The sequence below is a fragment of the Cydia pomonella genome, chromosome 3, assembly GCF_033807575.1.
Source record: "Cydia pomonella isolate Wapato2018A chromosome 3, ilCydPomo1, whole genome shotgun sequence".
Taxonomy (NCBI): domain Eukaryota; kingdom Metazoa; phylum Arthropoda; class Insecta; order Lepidoptera; family Tortricidae; genus Cydia; species Cydia pomonella.
This window is the reverse complement of record NC_084705.1, coordinates 29,629,212-29,654,271: the sequence shown is the minus strand read 5'-3', so window position 1 is coordinate 29,654,271 and position 25,060 is coordinate 29,629,212. Positions and strand designations below refer to the sequence as shown.

The 25,060-nt window shown below is 39.9% G+C and overlaps 1 protein-coding gene and 1 long non-coding RNA gene across 3 annotated transcripts in view; one reads left to right on the top strand and one right to left on the bottom strand.

Moving 5' to 3' along the window:
* Positions 1 to 25,060, top strand: part of LOC133516507 (uncharacterized) — a 219,751-nt gene that overhangs the window by 154,727 nt on the left and 39,964 nt on the right. The gene's annotated exons all lie outside the window — the stretch shown is intronic.
* LOC133516510 (uncharacterized) lies at positions 10,882 to 12,685 on the bottom strand. Its single transcript, XR_009799242.1, has 2 exons — positions 12,551 to 12,685; positions 10,882 to 11,637 (listed from the first exon to the last, which is right to left on the bottom strand). It is a non-coding gene; the product is annotated as an uncharacterized LOC133516510 (long non-coding RNA).

The window sequence follows — 25,060 nt, the reverse complement described above, 5'->3', positions numbered from 1 at the left end:
TATAAATAAATATATATATATAGTCCTCCTCATCGTTTTCGATGACGGCGACCCCAAATAAACACATTATGGACGTTGTCTAGCGTGAGCCCTAATGTGGCTGGCCAGGCCGAACTTGCTCTTAAATACTCTATTGCACGCGTGACAATAAAGTTGGCCAGCTGCGTTGAACGTGTACACGTAGGAGGGCTTAGGTCTCTCTTTCCGTAACTGGCGTTTTATTTCTAGGCTAGTGAGGCGGTTATCTTCGAATGTTTTGACACCGTTATGGATGGTAGAACGCCAAGAAGACCTCCTTCCAGCAAGCTCCTCCCAACGCTCAGGGTCGATTAATTATAAACACAACACTACAAACCCCGAACACTAGCTACGCGGCTACGGGGCCTGAAATATTGCGAAAATACGAGTCGTGTTGTTTTTCCCGCACAATGGATCACACTACATAAACAAAAGGCTTAGGTGCGTACAGCTAGCAAACATTCCCTAACACTCTAAACAAATATTGGCTATTTGTTTTTCGAGGCAACAATATCAATAACAAAGAGAATTTGAAATCGAGGTGTATTGACAAATAAAACTTTTTAGTGATGTAAATTTACTGCCGTCTTTCGACACGTAATTAAAACTTTTAGAACGCGATTTGACTTTGATCCTTAGTCTTTCACTGATCTGTAGGGCTAAGATGGTCGGCTCTTTAACATTTATCACCATGCCTGTCACGTTCTAACAAGTATGTAAGTGCGAAAGTGACGGGCATAGTGATAAGTGATAAAAATGGAACTATGATACTACCGCTGATGTGTTAAATTTGATAAATATCAAAAAATTGGCGCCATCTAATAGACCTAAAGCCACACAGACAGACAGACAGATGGCCAGTGGACTCCGAGTGTTTTTTTTTTATATGGTAGAGTAGGCAAACGAGCAGACGGATCACCTGATGGTAAGCGATTACCGCCGCCCATGGACACCTGCAACACCAGAGGGGAAGATGGGAGCTCTTTTCTTGAAGGTTCATTAATTGTGTCCCGTTTTTAACCTTTGGGTACGGAACCCTAAAAAGTATGCACATTTTAGAGTAACGCTATTCTCATTCGGTTACAATTGAAAATACTCGAGGGTCTACAACATGGGGTTCTTCAAAAAAGGAGTGTACAGTGTAAAGGGTCGGCAACGCGCATGAAACATAGCTGGAGTTGGAGGCGTCCATAAGCTACGGTGACTGCTTACCATCAAGCAGTTCGTATGCTTGTTTGCCACCGACGTGATATAAAAAAACAGTCAAGATATTCACGTTTTGGTTTTAGTTGTTATCAATACTCTGTATCTTTAGTTACCTATTTGAATAAAAGTAAACAAACTATTTGTACATTTTCGGGTAGTTATAACATTTATTGGTTAACCAACCAAATACAAAACCGCCTGGATCTGTCATCGAACGACCTGACTTTAACCTACATTATTCGATCATGTAATGTTTTCATACCCTCAACTGGCTTAAGGAGCCATTTGAGGGTAGATTTTGTTTACTTTTATGTAAATACCTAAAGATACAGAGTATAGTTAGCATAGCTAGTCTAATGTAGTGATTTTACATATTAGGTTAAGTAATAATGGTTAATATTAAGATTGTAATGTATTGGCGAACGCTGTAAGTACAATGTTTTTTTTTGAATAATAAACAATAATAATAGCTTTTTTTCGGGACCTAAATTATGTTTAAACGGCCCGATTCGAAGAATGAGATACCATAACGATAAGTTCTGGTTTAGATAAGTTCTCATTTAGATATCGTTTGTATGTCGTATAATTGACAGAAGCAGCTCGATTCGGGCAACCAATGTCACTTTGACGTTAGCAATATCGTAGATAGATCTTATTGGGATCACAGCGGAATCGAAATAAACGTCAATTTTGACATGTTGTTTAGTTATCGATCTTTTAAAGATCTTTCCAAGATCTTAAACGTGTCTTAATCATTCTTCGAATCGGGCCGATAATGGGAAATAGGTGCCTATACCACGTGACCTACACAAAAGGAGGAAACGTTTTTCCACTTCCAAAAATTTTCCATTTTCCATAATATGTTTGTATGTTATTGACAGAATGAGAAACTAGGTTTATAGGTTTTTCTTTTTTTTTTTTCAAATTTGCACAACTTTTTTTTAAAAATCGAAACCTACAAACCTAGAACCGTAAAAATACCCAACTATAGTTCAATACTGCAACTATGGTCCACAAGTTCAAAAGGAAATTAAGTATCTATACCAATGTTCCTTTTGGTTTACTCCTAGTTTTACCTTCCATTTATAAACATACTTTGCCTTAGAACTACAAAAATTTAGTAAAATACACACCTGAACGAGAAAAATTTAGTTTATTTGTGGACCATAGTTGGGAGCTTTGGACTATAGTTGGGTGGTTTTACGGAATATATTATGCTGAAGCGATCGACATCAAAATCAAAGATATTTGGTAAGATTTAGTGGGTGGAAACCATTTTCTCCCGAAATGGAATTCCATAGAAAAAATACCGTTGTTTCGTTAGATTCGAAAAGTTATTCTTTCCTATTAAGTATACCCAATTTTACTTAAATCTGTTAAGCGGTTTTAGCGTCAAGAAGTAACATAGAGGTAGACAGAAAGCTTTCCTCTTTTAAACCTGTTTCACGATATAAACAAACATTTTTCGAAATATCAATTGTAAAATAAACGATACTATCACAAGGCCATGTAATCCAAAAACACACCCTTCCAAAACCATAAAAAGTATGCGTCTCAACTACAGAGTTTGTATTAAATCAAACAAATAATACCTACCTATTATGTTTTGTCAACGTTTGCATCAAAGGCTCAAGAATCTACTTATTTAGAAACTCGCTTGAATAAAGCAGTCAAAGAAACGTTTCCTCTCCTAATACCCTAACGGCCGCTTCCGAAACGTCAACGACTGTAACAAACAGGAACGCCTCACTTCCCACTTACTTCAATTTAGCGAATGCTTACCGAATTTAGCGTTTCTAGGAGAGACCAGTTAATGATAAAGATTGTCAATCGCTGTATACAGTCTTTTTTGTGCGGCACCACCGTCGGCATCGGCAGAACTCGGGCTTGACAAAAGTTTGTCTTGAAAATCTGCGCCAAACGTGTACTATGCGTCGTTGAAGAGTTCTGATCATCATCAGCAGTTCCACTTCATCAAATGTCACTTTTTTAAATGTAATTGCTTGATATGTCAAAGAAAATACAAAAATCACTATATGTATGCCTTTCATATATGAAGAGTTCCCTCGATTCCTCAGTTAGCCTATGCCTAAAACCTGTACACTCTCTTTTGAAGAACCCCTTACTGTTGCCCCGCGGGAAAACATCGGCAGGGAGCTCATTCCACAGCCGAAGCGTCCGCGGGAGACAATTCCTCTTAAACCGCATAATAAGAAACAGTACCGCACAGTACAATGTTTATTAGAAAGAAAAAATTAATAGAAGTTTGTAAGTTTTGTGATTTTTAGAAATTAGAGGCTCAGTCTTTACTGTTAACTTGTCTTCGGGTTTCCGAGCCCGGATCCCCGCTTTGATCCTTCCTGGACATTTGAATATGTAAATGCCGAAAATGGGATGAGCTGGATCGCATCGCTGAAAGAAACGGTCATATCTGGGTTTTAACATGCGGGTGAAGCGTTTTTATTTAATTAGGACTTTTGTATGCTTGTTCAGGTTTTAACGTGGCTTATTTACTGATTAAAGTTGCACCACAACGGCTTACTAGCTGGTCCGAATCCCAGTAAAAATATTTGTGATATTTTTGTAGCAATATACATTATTTGGCCAAAGGCGCCTTGGCCTAACTTTGGAAGGATTTATCTTGGAAACTATTAGGTGTACAGAGACAATTCTAGTCTCGAAAATTCAGTCTACTTACTTTAAAAACGCTCTGAGAAAGTATAATCAAAAACTAGTTCTTTAGAGTTAATAATCGTCCAAATCTAAAAAAACACGAAGTTTTTGCGGTTTTCTCGATTTTGACAAATTTTCGTTCGGCGCTCGAGGTCACAAACTTGGATTTTTCATAGAGCCGACATCATAAACAAGCCTGCAAAAAATCAGAACTATTGGATTTGACGCAAATGCTAATGTATAAAGTTACTGGATCATACTGCACCCCTAGTGTAAATTTATTCGATAGCAAAACGTGACGTACGCGTTTGCGTTAAGTCTCATTTTGTATGGGATTTTGAGTTTCCAAAACGTACCGCTTGGCGCGCTGTTTCTAAATCCCATACAAAATGAGACTTAACGCAAACGCGTACCTATGTCACGTTTCGCTATCGAATAAATTTACACTAGGGGCTCTGGTTAGAACGTTAGCTGCATAAGCTGTAGACGCCAATTTTATTCCGGCCTCGGCCACCGGAGGGCATGGACATGTTATTTAGTATATGATATATATGTCAGTTTAAAATTCGTACCCAAGCTATGAATGTTTTCTACGAGTACTCGTATGTATTTAAGTAAGTACAGTCTATGATTTCTCTCTCTGATCTGGGGTGCATATCCAACATGTCAATCGTTAACACTCCTTACGCTCTATAGTCTCTATCACTCTGTCATATTAGTGCGATAGTGACAGTTGCGTTTCGTTCGCTACGGAGCGTTAGCGATTAGCACGCTTAGCTAGGCGCCATGATATATTAGGTATTCTTAGTGTATATTTGTATCACCATACGATTTAAATAAAACAGTATTATCGCGTAGTTAGCCATAAACAGTAAACGTTTTGCTTAGTATGGGGCTTGATCTAATTATGAAACATTGTCATACTTACCTACCTACTAAATTACATTTATCTGTTTGGCCATATGATTGAGTGGTAAAAAATGCCACGAGGCTTTAAGTCCTCGTTTTGTACGTTTTCTAGGTGCAATAAAGTTTAAGAAAATATGGGAGTGCTTCTGTAAACTCGAGTTGCCTTATATTCTCCATTTAGTAGATAATAGGTGCCTGAGTCAAATTCTAGAATATTATTACAAATTTAGTAAGTACTGACGACTAAGTGAAAGGCCTGAGTGGACGCTCAAGTTGGGCGTGCAGCGGGGCGTGCGGCGTGCATGTTAAACAAATGCAAACGTATAGGAGCGGCCTTAGTGCACGCTGCTCACGTCACTTGTGAGCCCGACGCCACGCTGCACGCCCCGCCGAACACTCCGCTTCGAGCGTCAACTCAGACCTTACACTAGGTTTCAGGAAGATTGGGAACCAAAGTAGTGTCAATTATATACTTTGTAACGTCCATGTAAGCCATATATGAGACTATTAAAGTGCCAAGTCGTTAAACAGATGTCAAAGCGACTAACCAAATGTAATGTAACATTGTATGAAAACTACTTAAAACAGGTGAATTAAAAACTGCGAGTGACTTTAAGTGATGCTATTTTAAAAAGGTTAAACGTTGTATAAAATTCAATAAAAAATTAACCTATTTCAATAAAAATCATTTTAATTTATTTACATTTTATGTATATGTACATATAAATACTTAAACTTAACTAATAATCTTAAATTAAATGAAATTAAATAATATATACTCCAATACTTCGATTTGTCGTTTAAAAATATTAAATTAAACTATAGGGAGCGTGCATGAACTGTAGGAGGCAGCACAGGAGCCGTCAGATTTTTGGCGCGAGGCGTAAATGTGCTGTTTATTGTTCCGATGTAGCCCACAAGATGGCACAACCTACTATGCACAAGAAAACACATGACGTGTAAATGTACATGTTTAAGGTTCCGATTCAGGCCACAAGATGGCAGACTCTCCAACACGCACGGTCCCTATAGTGTTCTAATGTTGTATAACAGTGATAACAGTGATCTTGTATAAAAAACGATTTTTTTTTAAATTTGTTAGAGCCCTGATTGCCCGTATTCTGCCAAACAAGAAGATATTGCCTAGTGTAAATTTGATCCCAGTTATGTGACGGTTGCATAAAACGTTACCTATACAATAGATAGTTACCTAACATTGATCCTAGACGTTTTATCTCAGAAATTCAGCTCTGAAAGAATTGCAGATATCAGTGTTTTAACATGCGACGCTTGGCTTCGAGGTTTTCTTTTAATTAATACATTTGTATGCTTTGACAACCCCGCCGGGTCGGATTCAATTTTTAACGTAGAGAAGTCATATTTATTTCAAGTACTGCTAATAATAACGTAGGAGTTACGTAATAACAAAAATTCTTTAGTGGTATCGAGAAATATGATAGTTTTACTAGGTATTGGGAGATATCGTTTATAGTGATAAGACTGAATCTTGGGCATCTGTTTCTGTTTTTGTTCGTCATTTAAGGTGCAATATAGATATTTACGAGTATTATCTGTTGTTCTAGTCCAACGGTCTTGTGATGGACGCAGTTATCGCGATTTTGTAACTTTCTATCGTTCTGTTTGCGTTATTTCGTTATATCATCGATAACTGCGTGCATTATAGCGTTTGGAGTGACATAGGATAAGGGTGTTCATAAGTCCATTTACACAAACTAAATAATATCGACCGTATAATTAAGATAAAACAAGTGACATGCCCGAGTCGTTATCTTCTAACCCCCTTATTCATCCTTTACAACACTCAATTAGTTAATTTATGTTTTATCCCTTTCTTACAAATACATAAGTCAAAAAGACAGATTAGACAAACGACTTTGTAGTGCTTTTATGAATAACGGCGTATTTTCTTAACTTATAGTTTCATGTTTAAAGACAACGAAGAATTCCTACTGTACCGTTGCCGTCAGATCAGATATATCAGAGCGGCTAAGGTGCTCACAAATATCTGAACACGCCTCTATTGTCAAGGCGCTGAGTGCATGCTCAGATATTTTTGAGGACCTCGGCCGCTCCGTTATATCTGATGGTGAATGTATGTACAGTCTTCGTCAAACAGATAGTGACGGCCAAAGTAGGCACATATATGTTCATTGTAACTCATCTTTATTACAGATGAAATAAGAACGTGTCCTGATATAAAGCACCTTGCCTGCATTTAAAGCCCCATGGTAGGAGACATACTGTATATTTTATATTAAACATATAGTTATATCTACCCCCAATTCCATTAGAATAGATACATAGAGATTTGTGACTCGAACTTCTATTTTTTGAAATAAAAGTAGAATGAATATATTTGTCCACTATGGCCGTCGCTATCTATTTGATGTTGTCTGTATAACTTTGAATGTCTTAATGACGGTAGTTAGAAGTTGTCGGCATTGTTGGAAAGATCAAGGCCCCGCTAACTAACCGGGTACTGAAGTTTCTACGAAAGGTTGAAGTTTTAAGCTTCCTTGCTACGGAGGGTTAAGACTTAAATACTTTCAGTGAATAGGCCAGTTCCTTTAATAAATTTAATTGTTTTACTGCAGTCAGGACCTAGTGGCACTGTAAACTGTAGAACTCGCGAGTCTCTCTTTGCATTACAGACAAAAAACCTTATTGAATCTGCTCACAAAATTTCACGAGAATCAGTTGAGAAATGCAATATGTTCAGAATAACAGCCGGATACGAAAACATTTTTGCCTAAGCTGAAATGGAGCGCTCGCTTGGTCAATAGAAAAACATGATCAGACATTTTATAGGGTTTCATTGATTTAGTGTCGGCAAAAAATTGTACTTGTATTATCTATCCACGAATATCTCCATTCAATGTCTTTCCTAGCACTACCTTTTGGAGATAAGCGCTGAATAACATATTTAACCTCAGATAGCTGATTAATTGCTATATAAGGGCCTTTATACAACCTACAAAGTTTAGGACTTCGGCCTGTTATGCGCCTAGGTTTTACCGTGACCAGATAATTTGGAGCAAATTGTGTAAATTTTGACTTTTTATCGTAGTATGCCTTCTGCACTGCTTGATCTTTAGCGATTTTTGCTGCTGCCATCCTTTATAAGTCCTCGAAGCGATTCACTTTTTCTTCTAATGCATGTGTTTCTTCTTCTTTGACACCCAGCTCCACGTCCATGTTTAGGGAAGGTTCTCTGCCGTAAACTATGTTATATGGCGAAAGGCCTGTCGATGATTGTACCGAAGCATTGTATGCAAATATTACTTTTGGCAGAGCTGTAGACCAATCTTTCTGATCCTCTTGGACATATTTTGATAACGATATGTTCCTCCTGTCACTAAGACAACCACTGGCTCGTCGACACACCCAATACACAAGTATGCGTCTAGCTCCTTCCGCCACAGATCATAGACTGACTGCTGATAGCTACTTCGTCACTGGTGTACATGAGACAATGTATATGTATATCTGGGATACACAAACACTACAACCAATCCTTAATAACATTTTTTATTGAATATGTATTGAACATCCGCATCATCGTTCATATAAAGAATGTGGTTATCAGTTATCACAGTAAACATTATTATTGTGAACGTAATTGCATGAAGGAAAATTCCGCGCCAATGTTTTATCGTACGCGACCAAAATTTAACACCTGTAAGCAAATCCAAGATGACAACCGTATGCAGAAAACGAAACGAAACGCTATTGTCTCTCATTCATTCTTCTGTATTAGTGCGATAGAGACTACTAGAAATTTTTAAAACCTCATTAGCTATTTGTGTTGCGTACATATTCCAGAAAGCCATATGAGAGGCCTCGCATTGCCCGTCTATCCGAAACTGGAACTTAGTTTGCCTGGTTAAAATACCCGTGGCCTCAGCTGCAGAATACACGGACAGGTGTCCCGTTGTGCGATCAAGCGTTTGTAAATTGAGAACCAACCAACATCGATAAACCTTGCCGCTCTATGCTCACGATAGTGAGGCAAATAAATATCATATCATACGAGTATCATTTTTTTGTTGTAAAGTCATGTACATAGTAAATCAAGGTGTTATACAATAAAATACAAGTCAGACCATGACACCCTGTAAGGGCACACAACATTAATTTAAAACTAAACAAAACAAGTCTTTTCATTTAAAAATGTCAATTAATAATATTACAAAAAAAAGATGTTATAAACTATCGTCATCAAGAAAATCCTTAACAGAATAATAAAACTTATCAATTAATAATTTTTCTAATTTATTTTTAAATACTGTGTTTCGAGTTTCTAGCTTAATATTATTGGGAATTTTATTTGTTTTTAAAATACATTTATATTGGGGACTATTTTTACACATCTCTAGATTAGTCTTTGGTAATAGTAGTTTATTTATATACTGCGTTCTCGTGTTTTCCTTGTCTTGTTTTAAAGTGAATAAATATGAATGTTCCCGAACAAAAAGTGCAGCCTGTAATATAAAAATACAAGGCAAAGTTAATAACCTATAATGAATAAAGTATGGGCGGCAACTGTTAGGGATACGCACATTAGATAAAATACAAACACATTTCTTTTGCATCACAAACAATAAATAAATAAATAGCATAAAAATAGTTTATTTACCAAAAACTGTACAGGATTTTCTTAACATATGACTAGGCTAGGCTTGTCTCGTGGAGTCACTATACGCTATAAATATCGACCTACCTACTCGATCTGAAGGTATTCCACCGCCGTGTTTTTGTTGCTGAGTTTGAACACTGGTAACTACTGGGTCTTAATCTCAAGAAAAATCTTAATAGCGCGATTCAGAATGTTCACTACATGGAACAACGCCACCTACCGTTTGATTAGTAAATTAAGCCGCGGGCCGTGACCAAACGCGGCTCCATACATATGTCCGTCTTTTTAAACCGGGGCAGGTGAAACTTCATATACTCGAACTTAGTTTTGTTAGTAGTAGCGGTTTTGTTAGTGAGTTTGGACACTGGCAGCTGTTAGGTCTTAATCTCAAGAAAAATCTTAATAGCGTGATTCAGAATGTTCAATGAACAACGCCATCTACCATGTGATTTGTAAACTAAGCCACGGGCCATGTCGAAACGCGGCTCCGTATGACCGCCTCCTTAAACCTGGGTAGGTGAAATTCGATATACTCGAACTGAAAGTATTCCACCGGCGTGTTTGAGAGGTTTTGTTGCTAAGTTTGAACACTGGCAACTTCCAAATAGAACTGTTTAAGCTATTCTTATCATTTGGACGTTGGAAATGTTGTAGTAAACGGTTTCAATGGGGGTATTTTAGTTTGAAAAAGTTTATTCAGTTGAATAATCCATTCAGTTAAATTGAGACATGGTTTAATATTTGACTGTAGTAGGGTAGACCGGGGACAATTGAAACAATTTGCCTTTAACCGCCTGTGATGATGATGTGTGATGTGTGATTGATGAGTAGAAAGATCTACGCTCAAAATATTTCAAGGTTAGTTATCTGGTTCCTAAATAAAATGTATTTGGATGGTCTATAATCCATAGTTTTTTGACAATAATGTAATAAAGAGAATGGGGCAGTATGGTTCAATTGACCTCACATGAGTGTCAATTGAAACACTATGTGAGGTCAATTGAAACACTCAAATATCTTCGGCACAACGAAAGTACTTATATCTGTTTTAATTTTTTTCATCACTACCTCGGCATACAATGAGCTCATCAAAAGTCCGCAAGCATAACATAAAAATTTCTCAATTTATGAGCATCTGAACATCTCGACTAAAAAACTTGAGAAAAAAAAAAGAAAATACGACTTTTAGTTGTCTTTGTCGCTGCTACCTTTTAAATTTACCTTAACCAAAGTAGTTTCAATGCAATTATAAGATATAACGATATAGAATCGCAGAAAACAAGCATAATTATGTTTCATACAAAAGTGCTTGTTTCAAACTTTCAACTATAACAATGTTTCAATCATAACCATTCCCACACACTCTGTGACAACGAGTGTTGCAGACATCGGGATGTAAAATGAAATAATAGACGCAATAAAATAATCAGTATAAATTGTTTTATTACGTAAACAAAAACATGGCGATATGCCTATCAAAAAAAAATCCTTAACTCTCTCTGATATAAATTTTAGCAGTGGCCGACCTGTTTAATCAGCCGGTTGGCAGCAGTCGGTTGTTGCTAAAATGTATTATTATTATATAGGTATCAAACATATCTAATCAACATATTATTATAAAACATTCTGTAACAAGTTTTGTGTCTCTCTCTACACATAAACAAAAATATTACCATATGGCGATATGTCAAATTAAAATAACAAATTATGTATTTTATGTAATATAAAACAAAGTTTATATTATTAATAACCATTAAACAAAATTTTAAAAATATACAATTTAAAAAAATAGAGAGAGTGGGTGACAAGACATGCTACAAAATGAAATGTTTTGATTGCATTCTGTAACAAGCTTTGCGTCTCTCTCTCTCTCTACATATAAACAAAAATATTACTATGGCGATATGCCAAATTAAAATAAAACATGTTCCTTAATATGTTAATTTGAATTTTAATTTGTTACAGAATTGTAACCCATTTTTATATCTTCTATAGGTGTCGTATCTGGCGCAGCTTCTCTTTTTTTTGTATCTCGCCAAAGAGACATGATCCAAATCAAACATTTGGGCCGCTTTTCTTAAGGACTTTCCAGAGATCACTTCCTCATAAGCCTATTGATAGGCAAACATGCTTTTTGAGGTTCTCTCCGTAACATGCTTCCGTTTTCGGGGCATCTAAAAAAAACAGTTAAATAAATGTATTGTACAGAAATAGGATGTAGTAGTATAGTATTATATTTTTAATTAGCATTATTTGCAATATTTTAGTTTAATTTAGATCGCGGTGCTTGTTGGATAAAAAAAAATTACGTAAGGTTTGTCACCGACTTTAAAAGGTGATTCAAATATAATCTGTATCTACATGAACCCGTTCATTTATTTTTGATTTTATCTAAGTTTCATTCTTTTTTTTTAGTTAAAAAATTTAATCTTTTGCTTTTATCATCAGCTTATCGTCACAATCACTAAATTTTTTTTTCACTAAATTGTATACCTACAAACATACGGGTCAAACAGAGATCCTTCTTTTTTTTAAACCTGTTAATAATCATTTGGTCTATACACTAAAAAAATCTCCAGAATATGACAAAAACTTTTCTGAAAACCGCATCAAAATCGGTTAAGATGAACGCGAGATAATCGTGGACAAACATACATACAAACATACGGGTCAAACTGAGAACCTCCTTTTTTATGAAGTCGGTTAAAAACAAATGTTTACATTATCTCGAATAAAAAAAAACTTCGTGTATCTTCGTATATCTTCAAATAAATGTCAACATTAATAGAATAAACATGTGCATCGAATACAGAACCTTATATTTTGAAGTCGGTTACTTTTGGGGACGATTAAAACACGAGGACGATTGAAACGTTTCAATCGTCCACAAGCAAGTTGTTTCTATCGTCCCCACACCACGTTTTTCACTTCAAGGTCAAATATTATGTATAAAAAAGACTCGAACGCTGATCAACGACCATTAAAAACATTCGTTTATTCCTAACTATAACACCAAAATAATTTGATTAGTCAAAATACAAGAGTAAAAGAAGTTATAAGAAAATATACGAGAGCACAAATACTTACTTTTTACCGCGAAAAACTGGTTTGGCTCGTGGACACTCCCGTCTCGCACCGGCGCTCGAGCGCTACTGGCCAAGGATTCAAACATGGCCGACCGCGTGTTCCGAGTGTTACGTCAGACGCGTAGGTATTATAGTTTTCGAGTAATTTGACATGTTTCAATCATGACGTGTTTCTATTGTCCCCGGTCTACCCTACTTTTTATTCAGTAAAACATACAGCTTAAAAAACAATTGATTAGAGATTCAATAGAAAGAAGACAACAGACGGTGTTATTGCTAAAGAACGATCTATTCCTTAAAGTATACATTACCTTGTAATTTTGTTTGAGAAAAAAAATTGATACATCTATCTCATTCTACCGATAACTTAACAAAATGGTAAGCCCTCGAGCCAGGAACAGATTCTCTGACCTTTAGTATCCCATCGTCCGAGATGACTTATTAAGTGGTTGAGGCCGATGTGTAAATAACCCTCGTGGACGTTAGCTGCCGCTTCGTGGTTTGAGGAACGGCAATACTTAAAAAAAATAGTCATCACATCTCGATTGAAACTTTGTCAGATGATATATTAGATTTTTTAAGTTAAAAAAGCGGACAGCTAGTTGTATCGCGGAGAGACCATCAGCTGGTCATATGAACTTGTAAAAAAAATTGTCAACTTTGTCAGATGTTAGTTTATATGCTACACAGAGATTATACAGAACAGAACAGCGCCATCTAACTTTCAATTAGTTTACTAAATGAAAGCTATATTTTACGTCTGGGGTTGAATCTATACCGTGTACCTGTCCGAAATTTATATATTAATTTTTTTTTCTGAAATGGCCACCTTGTACATTGTACAAAATATTAATTTCCAAACTTTTTTAAACGGGTCATAAGAACAAAGGAGCTTAATTTGACAACTTTTGTTCGAAACTGGTTCTTCAATTGGTTTAAATTCGTCGCAATTTAAGTTTACTATACAAATTATTCAACCCATTTTGCATTATTTACTCCTTTTCCAGGTCGCACAGGGAAAACAAGGTTTTCCCAAAAAATCAAAATATATTACAATTAATCCAGGCTTTTTTACATTTGAAGATAAGTCAGATTTCCCGAAAATGCAATCTAATTTGAAATTCTAATGGCGCATATGTGGTCGATAAATCGTACTACCTCGGAGAAAATCAACTAATCACGAGCTCAAAACAGTGGCAGAGAGAACAGATGGCGGTTCCTCCACCGAAAAGAGCCAGGCTCTTAAGAATTATGATGACTAACGTTATGAATTGTCCAGTGTTAAATAAACCCTAAATGGCTCAACATTTTATGTCCGCGACTGTACCTGTGAATTAAGAAAGCTACGAGATTTACGTTTACGATTCTTCGACTTCGTTGAAATTAATTTGAATTTGTTAAGGTTCTTAATAATATTGCGTTCCGTTATGAAAATGTTTCCATTATTTTACTGGGTGTAATTATGTTGAGTAAGAGGAGTGCTTATGATGTTACTTTATTCGTCAGACGTCATTTATACTTTCATGAACTTTAATATAGAAACATCAGAATCAGAATCAGAACATTTATTTGCTTTACGTATAAATACATGCAAACACAATTATAAAATATTATTATACTCAAGAACTTACATGCTAAAATTGATTATTCTAAGCTTATGTATGGAAGTTATGCATTTTAAAATTATGAGGTAAGTTCATGTCATTCAATAGAACTAAATAAAAATAAATCATAATAATGCCAAGAATAAATTAATCAAGTGAATTCGCGAAATATTCATTCATTGTATAATACGGCCTATTAATAAAGAAGTTTTTTACTTTTTTGTCAAATAATCTAAAATCTTTACAATCCATTATCCATTTGACGACCAGTTTGGCCTAGTGGATAGTGACCCTGCCTACGAAGCCGATGGTTCCGGGTTCAAATCCTGGTAAGGGCATTTATTCGTGTGATGAGCATGGATATTTGTTCCTGAGTCATGGGTGTTTTATTAAATATTTATATATTATATATATCGTTGCCTAAGTACCCTCATCACAAGCCTTATTGAGCTTACTGTGGGACTTAGTCAATTTGTGTAATAATGTTCTATAATATTTATTTATTTATTTATTTATTTATTATGTCTTGGTTTAACTTGTTATACACCTACATAACAGGTTTCAAATAAAATCTGTATTGTCTATTCCTCATAACAGGACTTGTGTTTTAAAATCGCTAAAACGATACTGCAATTAATGGCTAATATCTAACCTAACAAAATCATAATTAATACAGTTTTCAAACTAAGTGCATTGCTGCCAACTTACAAAAACAATTGCCACTTTTTTTTTACTTCAAAATGCTAAATAGGTATCTCTATCATTTATTTTAATTAATCAAAATGCATTTCATATTCATAGACCACAACCAGAATGATGCCCGTAGGTGGTTAAACGTCAATTAATTATTTAAACTCAAATATACTGCAAATAACATAAATGAAATCGCTACAAATTGAGATAGGTACTTATTAAAATATGAATAGTAATTTGAATAAAAGACCGGTAATAAATAGTTCAATTATCTTTTCAGAGTAGCTCAGAATTTAATTATTAAATCGTCGTTATTATAACGCTTTAAAATACATTTTCATAGACAAGAAAATTATACACCGAAATAAATATCATATACGAAGAAAAAGTGGCCAAGGCCTCGAGTGCCCAGGGCTGGAATTGAACCAGCGTCCCTCTAGTATCGCGGCAGGTACTATCTTGGCGACCCGTACCCGGGTCACGGTAGCATGGGCCGAATGTTCTAGGTATATAACACTTTCCTAGGGCTTTTTTCTAGTAAATTTAATTTAATTTGTTTCTAACAGTTGATAAGAAAATTGTATCTTTACGCCGGCCGCGATTTGCGGTTTTAAACGCATCATAGAAGGTTTATGATATGACTGTGTGTAGATAAAGATTTTAACGTTATAAATATTTTTATCATTTGTAAAGGAGGAGCATATTTGAGTTTGTCTGATACATAATTCAGTTTGTCTGCAGTAATGAGTGCTTTCATTTTTCACGTGATAAATGTGACATTAAATTTAATAATGATTTTATGAGACGCGAAAGCGAAATTCATTTAGAAGCAAAGTCAACTTGTGTTATAAATCATACATGTTATTTTACATCAAAGAGACATTATTTTATGAGTTATGACAATATCTCAATTTGACGGTATCCTGCCTTTTCACTGAAAATTGTAATGCCGAATTTCACTTGCCAACCAAATTTTTCGCAGACCAAATGGTCTGCAAAAATGGTAAATAAAATGCATGGTAAATAGTTGGCATAATAACTTTTACCGAATAATTATTTCGCAACCATTTCATTTCCCAACCCAATAGTTGGGAAATGAAAATTGCGTACTAGGTTGGGTTAGGTTAGGTTGGATTATGTAAAGTTGGGAAATGAAATTCGCTCAAATGAAATTTCGGCGAAAAGTTGGTTGGCAAGTGAAATTCGGCAATATAATTTTCGGCAAAAAGGCAGAGAATCCGATTTGACAGGTGCAATATGGTGTGAATTTTAAGTAATGTAAAGTAAACCTTAACTAACCGATGTCGATAAAATGATAATAAAATAAATAATAAATAAATATTATACGACATTATTACCGATATTGTACGAGGACATTGTCGTTCCTTAGGCGCCTGCGGTGACAAACTTGGGTTTACTAATGGACAGTACTCTATCTTGGGCTCCGCTAGTGTCTGATGTTTGTCACAAGCTAACCAACATGCTATGCTACGTTCATTTTACAGGCTTAAACATTTCCTGCCGGTTAGCACGAAACTCCACCTTATTCAGGCGTTAGTATTGCCTGTCATAGATTATGGAGACGTGTGTTATTCTAGCATTAATTTAGTCAGGAGTTACTTAACAAATTAGATCGATTGCTCAATAATAAAATTATATCCGATTTATTTACGGGCTCCGAAAGTATGACCATGTTTCTGATTTCCGCCGCAAACTAAACTGGCTCCCGATCCGCGAGCATCGGTCGTCTAGAATACTTTGCATGCTTTATACCATCCTCTTTGATCCAGCTGCACGAGATTACCTTAAATCATAATTTCAATTTGTAACACCTCGTCGCGGTTGCGGCCTTCGTACGTCTCGGAGTCTTAAACACTCTATTCCTCTTTACCGTACTGGTTTCATGTCCAACTCGTTCGCCCTCCAGGCAATTCGTTTCTGGAACGATCTCTTTCTCCGAATACGACAAGCACAGAGCAAATTTTCCTTAAAACGTCAATTACGTAAATACTTTTCGGACGTACAACAACATTGTAAGACAATATGACGGTTTTAAATGGGTACAATAGTTCAAATATGTATATATTATGTATATATGTGTATACGTATGTATATATGGTATATGTATGTGTTTATTATAATACTATGTATTTATGTATGTTTATTTATAATAGTAGTGTTTAGATAGTGACTTTTATCTCTCTGTACTGATTTTCTTTTCCGCACCAATTGTAAGTTTCTGTTCGGCCCAATGGTTGACAGGTAGAGAATGTCTTAAGGTATTAAGTCCGCCATTTGTACTTTTTTATATTGTGCAATAAAGGTTAAATAAATAAATAACTATTACACAAATTGACTAAGTCCCACAGAAAGCTCAATAAGGCTTGTATTGAGATTACTTAGTAATTAATAATATAAATATTTATAAATACTTAAATACATAGAAAACACCCATGACTCAGGAAGAAATATCCGTGCTCATCACACGAATAAATGACCTTGCCAGGATTTGAACCCGGGACTATCGGCTTCATAGGCAGGGTACCCTCCTATAAGTAGGCCAAGCCGGTCGTCGAATGATGACTAAGCTAACACTTTTAATTAATAAGATACACTTCAACGAGGAGTTTCATTTTGTATTATAATTAAAATGGTTTGATATCGATATCGATAATACGTCAGTCGATATTTAATTAATCACTAGCACTGATACAATGTCGGTCCCGAAAAATCGGGCTATGTTTATGAAAACATAGCCCGATTTTTCGGCTATTGGCTTCTGTTTGACTCTCTCTAACAATATTGCTCTTACTCTCCAACAAAGAGTTGTAAAGTCTAAAAAATCAGGCCCTGAGTTTGTTAGCTGTAATAAATAATCGATATATTTCTTAGAGGAACAATACTATATGTAAAGGTGACATGGGGGTAGGAGATGACCGAACGAGACGGTTATAGCAGCCCGCGGCGCTATATCTGCCGACGATAGCTCAATGGAGAAGGCACCGGGCTGTCGCCACCACTCCTACTGCCAAGACCGTGACCACGGCACTCTACGTCGCCGCGTGAAGAGGGGCGAATACGATGCGCGAGGAGATAGCTAAATAAACTACTGTTACGCACAAAACTGACTTTTATTACACGCGATACAAAGGTATAAAAATACTCCTACAATCCCTACTACGCGATTGAACCGCTTCTGGTTCTCTTCCGGTTGGTTTCTTCTTGAGGCTTCTGGTTGCTGGATCACTCGACGACTGACTACGATTTCACTCCGTTCCTTCCTCGCTTATATACGAATTTCGTAGAAAAGGAACACCCTTACGATAAGGAGATAAGACGCGTTTCGATTCGTTCTGAATCAAGCCCTCTGATTGGTCGGTTACTTGATTCGGCTTTGTTCGGGTTAAATCGTGTTATCTCGTTATCGTTTACATAACTATAATTCTCACAAATATCTAATTATTGACTTAAATATTGCATAACACGCTAACTCGGTTACTAGGTCAGTGAAACAAAACAATAACACCTGTCCGACTTGCTTACTTCACGAATACAAAGCCTATTGTTCGTCCGCACTCGGAACAATAGCCCGTTTCTCGACGGTTTACGGCATGCTATTATCTAATAGCTAGGATTACGATAACATGACCTATATTAGGGTGTTAAGCAATTCACGCCCTACGATTATACGTAACATTCATTTGTCTAATTAAAGTAATTACTGCGATAATAACCTAAATATGTGCGTCTCATAGTACAATTGAGCGTAATCGAATTCTGTACGGGAAATTGACTGACCAATCACGATCGAGATTTTCTGTCTCACTGTTTCTTACCTTTCCTTGTCTTTATTTACGTGTGATTGGCTATAATTATGAACCAATGAATAAGTTTTCTTTATTTTCTTATTCCTTCGTCCATCTCGCTCTTCGAATAAGGAATTGGGATTTAGGGTTTGCGTGACCTAAATATCGAATAATACCTGATATAACGAACGATTACATAATTCTTATGTCTAATAACAATCTAATTTTCTGCTTGCCCTACCTAACGGATAAAATCTTTATTTCGAATACAGCCTTAATCGTATTTCAACTTAACTAATCTTAGCGTCATATAAGTTTCTGGTCGCGTCGCTAACATTTTGTCCCCGCAGTCGAAGACTCCTGGTGCATGGGTTGCGACGCGATGACCGCCAGTCTGCAGCTCGGCCTGCGTAGCGTCCCGTGCCTCGTCCTGACGTCTGCGGAGCGGACCCGTCCATCGGGGCCTGGATAGACGACCTCGACGACTCCTTTGGGCCATACGCTGCGAGGTCCATTGGGTTCAGCGATGATGACCACGTCTCCCGGCTGGATCTGTCGTCCTCCCTCGTCGGACGATTTACGTGGTGCTAACAGTGGGAAGTACTCTTTCGTCCAGCGCCGCCAGAAGTGGTCTGCGAGCGCCTGTGCAACCTTCCACTGCTTCTTGTCGTTTTCTTCGTAGACTCCGATCATAGGTAGGTTTGCGTTGTGCAATAGTAGAAAGTGTGCCGGTGTAAGACTTTCCTCGGATTGCGGGTCGACGTTAACGTGTGTGAGAGGTCTTCTATTAACGATATTCTCGATCTCTGCTAATAGTGTTTCGAAGACTTCTGTTCGCGGTGCTTTTGTATGGAATGTGTACGCCATTGCCGTCTTCACGGTACGCACCATGCGTTCCCAAGCTCCGCCTGCAGAGGGATTACCAGGCGGGATGAACTTCCATTCCATCCGATGATGTAGACCGTAAGCACGTAGCTGTGGTAGCCACTGCTTATATGCTTCTCGTAGCTCCGTCGATGCTGCCTTGAAGCATGTCGCGTTGTCGCTGTACATCGTGTGTGGCCATCCTCGTCGCGCAGCGAATCGTCGTAGGGCGAGTAGCGCGCTGTCCGTCGACAAACTATGCACGCTCTCCAGATGGATGGCTCTGGTGACTAGGCATGTGTATAAACAGACCCAGCGTTTTTCCCTTCGCCGGCCTATTGTCACGTACATGGGGCCTAGATAGTCTTGCGCAGTGTAGGTAAACGGTCGTTGATAAGCCTGTAGTCGCTCGGGGGGTAGGTCTCCGAAGGGCTGCGCTCGCGGTGAAGCTCGACGTAGCTTGCAAAGTGCGCAGTCTCTCGCTACGGCTTTCACTATCGGTCGTAGATGCAAAATCCAATAATCTTGACGTAACTGATTTATCACGGCTTCGTTGTGTATGTGCGCTGATCGTCTGTGGGCTCTCTGAATCAGCAATCGAGTGAATGAGTCTCTACCGTCCAGTATTATCGGATGTAGTGACGTGTAGAGTACTGGAGCGTTGCCCAATCTCGTTTTCATACGTATCACGCCGTCGTCGCATAACTCTGGTGCTAGCGTATATAGCTTCGATTTCCTGTCGATTTCGCGTCCGATGTGCAGAGTACGTATTTCGTCTGGAAAACTTCTCCGTTGACTATTCTGTATCCACATATGCTCTGCTCGCTTAATGTGTTGCACTTGTAGCTGTAGTCTCCTATTCTTGGATTTCAGCTTATCGATGAAAAGTAGCACGTAGGCCGTCGAATTAATCAATCGATCGTAGTTACTGAAGCGACGTATATCGGGTAATACGCTTGATGGCTCCATTTTCGATGTCGTAGTCGATAAAACGATTCCTGACTTGACTTTCAGCTTCCTTTCAGGAAGATCTTCGGTGCGGCTTACTGTAATATCTCGGCTCGGCCACTCCACCTCGGCTAGGTAGAGAAACTGCGGTCCTCTGTACCAATCATCCTGTATGTCGATCCTCCTTGTAGGCTTGCCTCGTGTAGCACGGTCTGCCGGATTAAGATCGGTCGGTACATATCTCCATGCTTGACGATTCGATTTCTCGGTGATCTCGGCTAATCGATGTGATACGAATGGCTTATAATTTCGTGCGTCGTCTTTAATCCATCCTAATAGGACTCTCGAATCCGTCCAATAAATCACTTCGTCGATGTCGTATCGTTGCTCATTGCAGATTGTTTCTGCTAACCGTACTCCGATGACTGCCGCTGTTAGCTCCAATTTCGGTACGGATAGCACCTTCAGTGGACAAACTCTGCTTTTGCCCGCTGCTAAACTTACTCGAACCTCTTGCTCTGAGTTTTCTATGCGCCAATATGCTGCAGCGCAATATGCTTCCGTTGACGCGTCGGTGAAAATATGCAGAGTATATTTCGTAGCAGCTCTCGGTGTCTCGTACTGTCGCGGTATGCGTAGCGTAGCTACATGTTTCAGTGCATTCAGCCACTGAAAAAAGTCTTCAGCTTCTTGGTGCGGTAACGGTGCGTCCCAATCCGTTCCTTTTGACCAAACTCGCTGAAATATTATCTTCGCGCTTATCACGAATTGAGCGATAAGTCCCATCGGGTCGTAAATTGACATTATCGCGCTGAGTAACTCTCGTTTCGTCGGTGATCGCTCATGATTCTTTACTGCGTCCGGTACGCGCAGCATCTTCGTATTGTATCCTAGAGTATCGGTGCTAGGATCCCAAGTCATTCCTAGAACAGTCTGTTGCTTCTCGCCTAGATGCGTCGGTTCTTGTGCGTGAAGCTCTGGCTCGATGCTCGCTAACAGTCGCTCGCTGTTGCTCGCGTAGCCTCGTAGGTGAAAGTTTCCCTCGGCGTGAGAGTCTCGTACCTGCGATGACACTCTCAGTAGCTCATCTTCAGTCTTGTAGGACGCCACATAATCATCCATGTAATGATTATTGTGTATATCGTAGACCGCCTCTGGATACTTGTCCTCGTTGTCGGTTGCGTTACGATTGCGCACTGAATGCGCGAGAAACGGTGACGATACGTTTCCGAAACAAACTCTGTTTAGTTTGTAGACTTGCGGCTCCATGTCTCTTCTCGTACCTCGCCACAAGAATAGCTGGCTCTGCTGGTCTTCGGCTCGAATCTGGATTTGCAGAAACATCTCCTGTATATCTGCTACTACTGCGAAGCTCCATTCGCGAAACCTCAGTAGTATACCCAGTAGGCTTTTTAGCAGGTCTGGTCCCGCTAAAATATAGTCGTTCAGACTATTTCCTTGACTTTTCGCGGCACAATCGAATACGGCTCTTCCTTTGCCTTTATTTAAATTAAAAACACTAAAGTGCGGCAAAAACCAAGTCTTATCGGTTTGCGGTGGTTCCATAATACGCTCGGCATATCCTTTTCTCAGCAACTTCTGAATCTGGGCTTCGTAGTCCTCCGCGAAGTCCTTGTCGCGACGCATTCTCGCTTCCAAACTATGTAATCTTGAACGCGCCATAGCGTAGCTCGGTGGTAGCTTCACGTCGTCTGACGCCCATAGCTGGCCAACCTCGTAGCGATTTCCAACTTTTCTCACGGTTTTATTAAATATATCGATGGCTCGTTGATCGCTCGGACTCACGTTCTCCTTTTGCGTTACGCCTAACGCCTCGATCGACCAATGTTTCTTCACTTGCTCGTTGAGATCTTCATTCCCCATACGGCAGTGTAGCACGGTTTGCTCGTTCGTACGAATGATGCGTGGCATTCTACCGAAAAACGCCCAACCTAGTGGTGTTTTCATAGCGCACGGCTCGTTCTCGCCGCCCTGCCTGATTTCCGTCGGTGTAATCAAGTGACTATAATCACCTCCGATTAACATCTGTGGTACGCCTGTTCCGACGTAGCATTCGTCGCCTAAGTCCGCCAGATGTTTATATTTGAGTAGTTGCTCCTTATTGAGCGACTGTGACCTGATTCCTAGGCCATCTACGGTCTTGACGGTAATCTCGTGTTCGGTACCTCCTTTCGCCGGTCTCACGGTGGCCTTAACAGTCTGTGTTATCGACGTGTGCTTGAGATTCCTTATTCCTCGAATACATAACGGCTCGTCTTGACCCACTGCACCTATCTCATCAGCAACATCTTGATCGATCATCGACAATGTCGATCCGTCGTCGATAAAAGCGAAAATATGCGCTGTTCCTTGCGGGCCTGTTACCGTTACAGGCAACACTTTCAACAACACGTTGTAGTTCGGGGTCGATGACACGTAGACTCGTGGGTCGTTGTCCTCTCGTTGCGTAACTTGCGTAGATTGCGGCTCTTGTGCCGCCGTCGGCTCGATCGATGCTGTAGTAACTCGTGCTACGGCCGCTCGTTGCGTAGCATGAGCAATAGCATCGCCATCGCGGTATTATCACGGAGCTCCTGCGTCGTCTCCGCGTGGAGCAGACGATGATGCACGTGCGGACAGCCTGCCACACCGCACCCTTTCGCCTTGCACTGTATTTTGAGGTGCTTCGCGTCCATGCACCTATAGCATATTCGGTTGAGTTTTGCCCACTCCCATCTTGCGCCTATGCTTTGTGCGGCTAGCTTGCGACATTCCGGCGTTGAATGATTGCCGCCGCAATACAGGCACGTCGACTTCGATGTACTGGCTTGACGCGTCGCATACGTCACCTTCTGTGCTGTGGCGTATCGACCTCCGGGTGTGGTAGCGGGAATCGGATAACGCGGCGCGGATGTATTCGTACGAGTGCCGGTCGCGCGCGCGTTCAGTGCTGCTGACGGTACCTGCGCACGCCTCGGGGCTGCGCGGGCATGACAAAACGCCATTTCTTGTTCACTTTCTTCCATCAGAAAGTCAGCAAGTTGCAGGATCTCGGGTTCGTCGGTATCACGATGATTGCGTGCGTAGTCGCACCACCTGCTTCGAATATGGGGCGATAACCGGTCCGTTACTTCGCGAATCAGCAACGGGTTGTCGGCGTGGTGTCTCCGATCTATATCCATAATAGTGGACACTATGTTCATAATTTTGATTGCGAAGCTGTTGAGATCGTTCGCTGTAGGTCCCAACGCTGGCAGCTTGCGCAAATCTTCGATTGCTCTGTCTAGCAATACTTCACTCCGACCAAATTGCTTTTTCAGTATTCGTATAATCATATCTGGTCGAGTTGCGGTCGATAGGACGTGTGACACACATGTCTTCGCGTCCCCGCGTAATGCCATACGCAGTCTAGCGACGTTCTCGTAGTCGGTAAACTTGTATCTTCTCGACGTCTCGGTGTACGTGTTGTAGAAACTTCGCCACTCACTCACATCTCCGTAGAAGTGAGGTAGTTCGAAGATATCCTTCGGTGCCGGTCGAGCCGCCATTTGCATCTTCTCGAATAACTGCAACATAGACTCCGCTACGGTTCCTTCCTGAGTGAGCTGTGTACGCTCCGTGTGCGGCGTACGGGGCTCGATCGGTGGCGATAACGATCGCCGACGGTCCTCGCGGCTCGGTGAGCGACGTCGAATATGCCTCTCTTCCCGCGTGGAGCGCCTTGGAGTCTCGTAATCCGGTGGGGGCTCGTTGGCTAACCTCTTCTTGGACTTGACGGGCTCGGTTAGCGTCTTGTCCTGCGATTCGTCCATCCATGTCAGGATGCGCTGGTGTTGCGGTCCGATTTCGCTCCTATCGGATGCCGCGTCGGATTCACTGGCTTCTGCACGAATTTGCAGCTTCTGGGCTTCCAACCTCTTCTTCACTAACTCGGCTTCTAACTGCAGCTCCTTCTTCTGAATCTCCGCTAGCCGCTCGCTCGCCTCCAGCTCGGCTTGCGAGAGTCTGGCCTCGATGACGGTACTCGCTTGTGAGCACACGGACTGCGCACGGGTGTGCCTACCCGGAGTGCTCGCCTCCTTTGGAGTATCCTTCGGTCGTTGCGATGTGGTAACGTCTTTAACCACTGTCTTCGAATGACGTAACGGGATCGGTGTAGGTCTCGCAAGACGTCGCAGGCGTTTGTTCAGGTCCCTACGCCATAGCAACATCGTATCTTGCGAGGGAGACCTCGGTGGCCTCTGGTAGACGTCGTCGATCGATAATGTAGCCGCTGCCGCGCCTTCGTCTAGGAAACGCTGCCTGTCTTCGTCGCTCTGTACCGACGTAGCCTTCTTGGTCCGAATTATCGGCATCTTGACGATGTCGCACGATGGGGTTCTTCACGCAGAGTAGAAGCTGATCTCGACGGTCTTGATGGGCTGACAGTTGATCCGGCTCGAAGGACCAGGAAAATATAGCAGCCCGCGGCGCTATATCTGCCGACGATAGCTCAATGGAGAAGGCACCGGGCTGTCGCCACCACTCCTACTGCCAAGACCGTGACCACGGCCCTCTACGTCGCCGCGTGAAGAGGGGCGAATACGATGCGCGAGG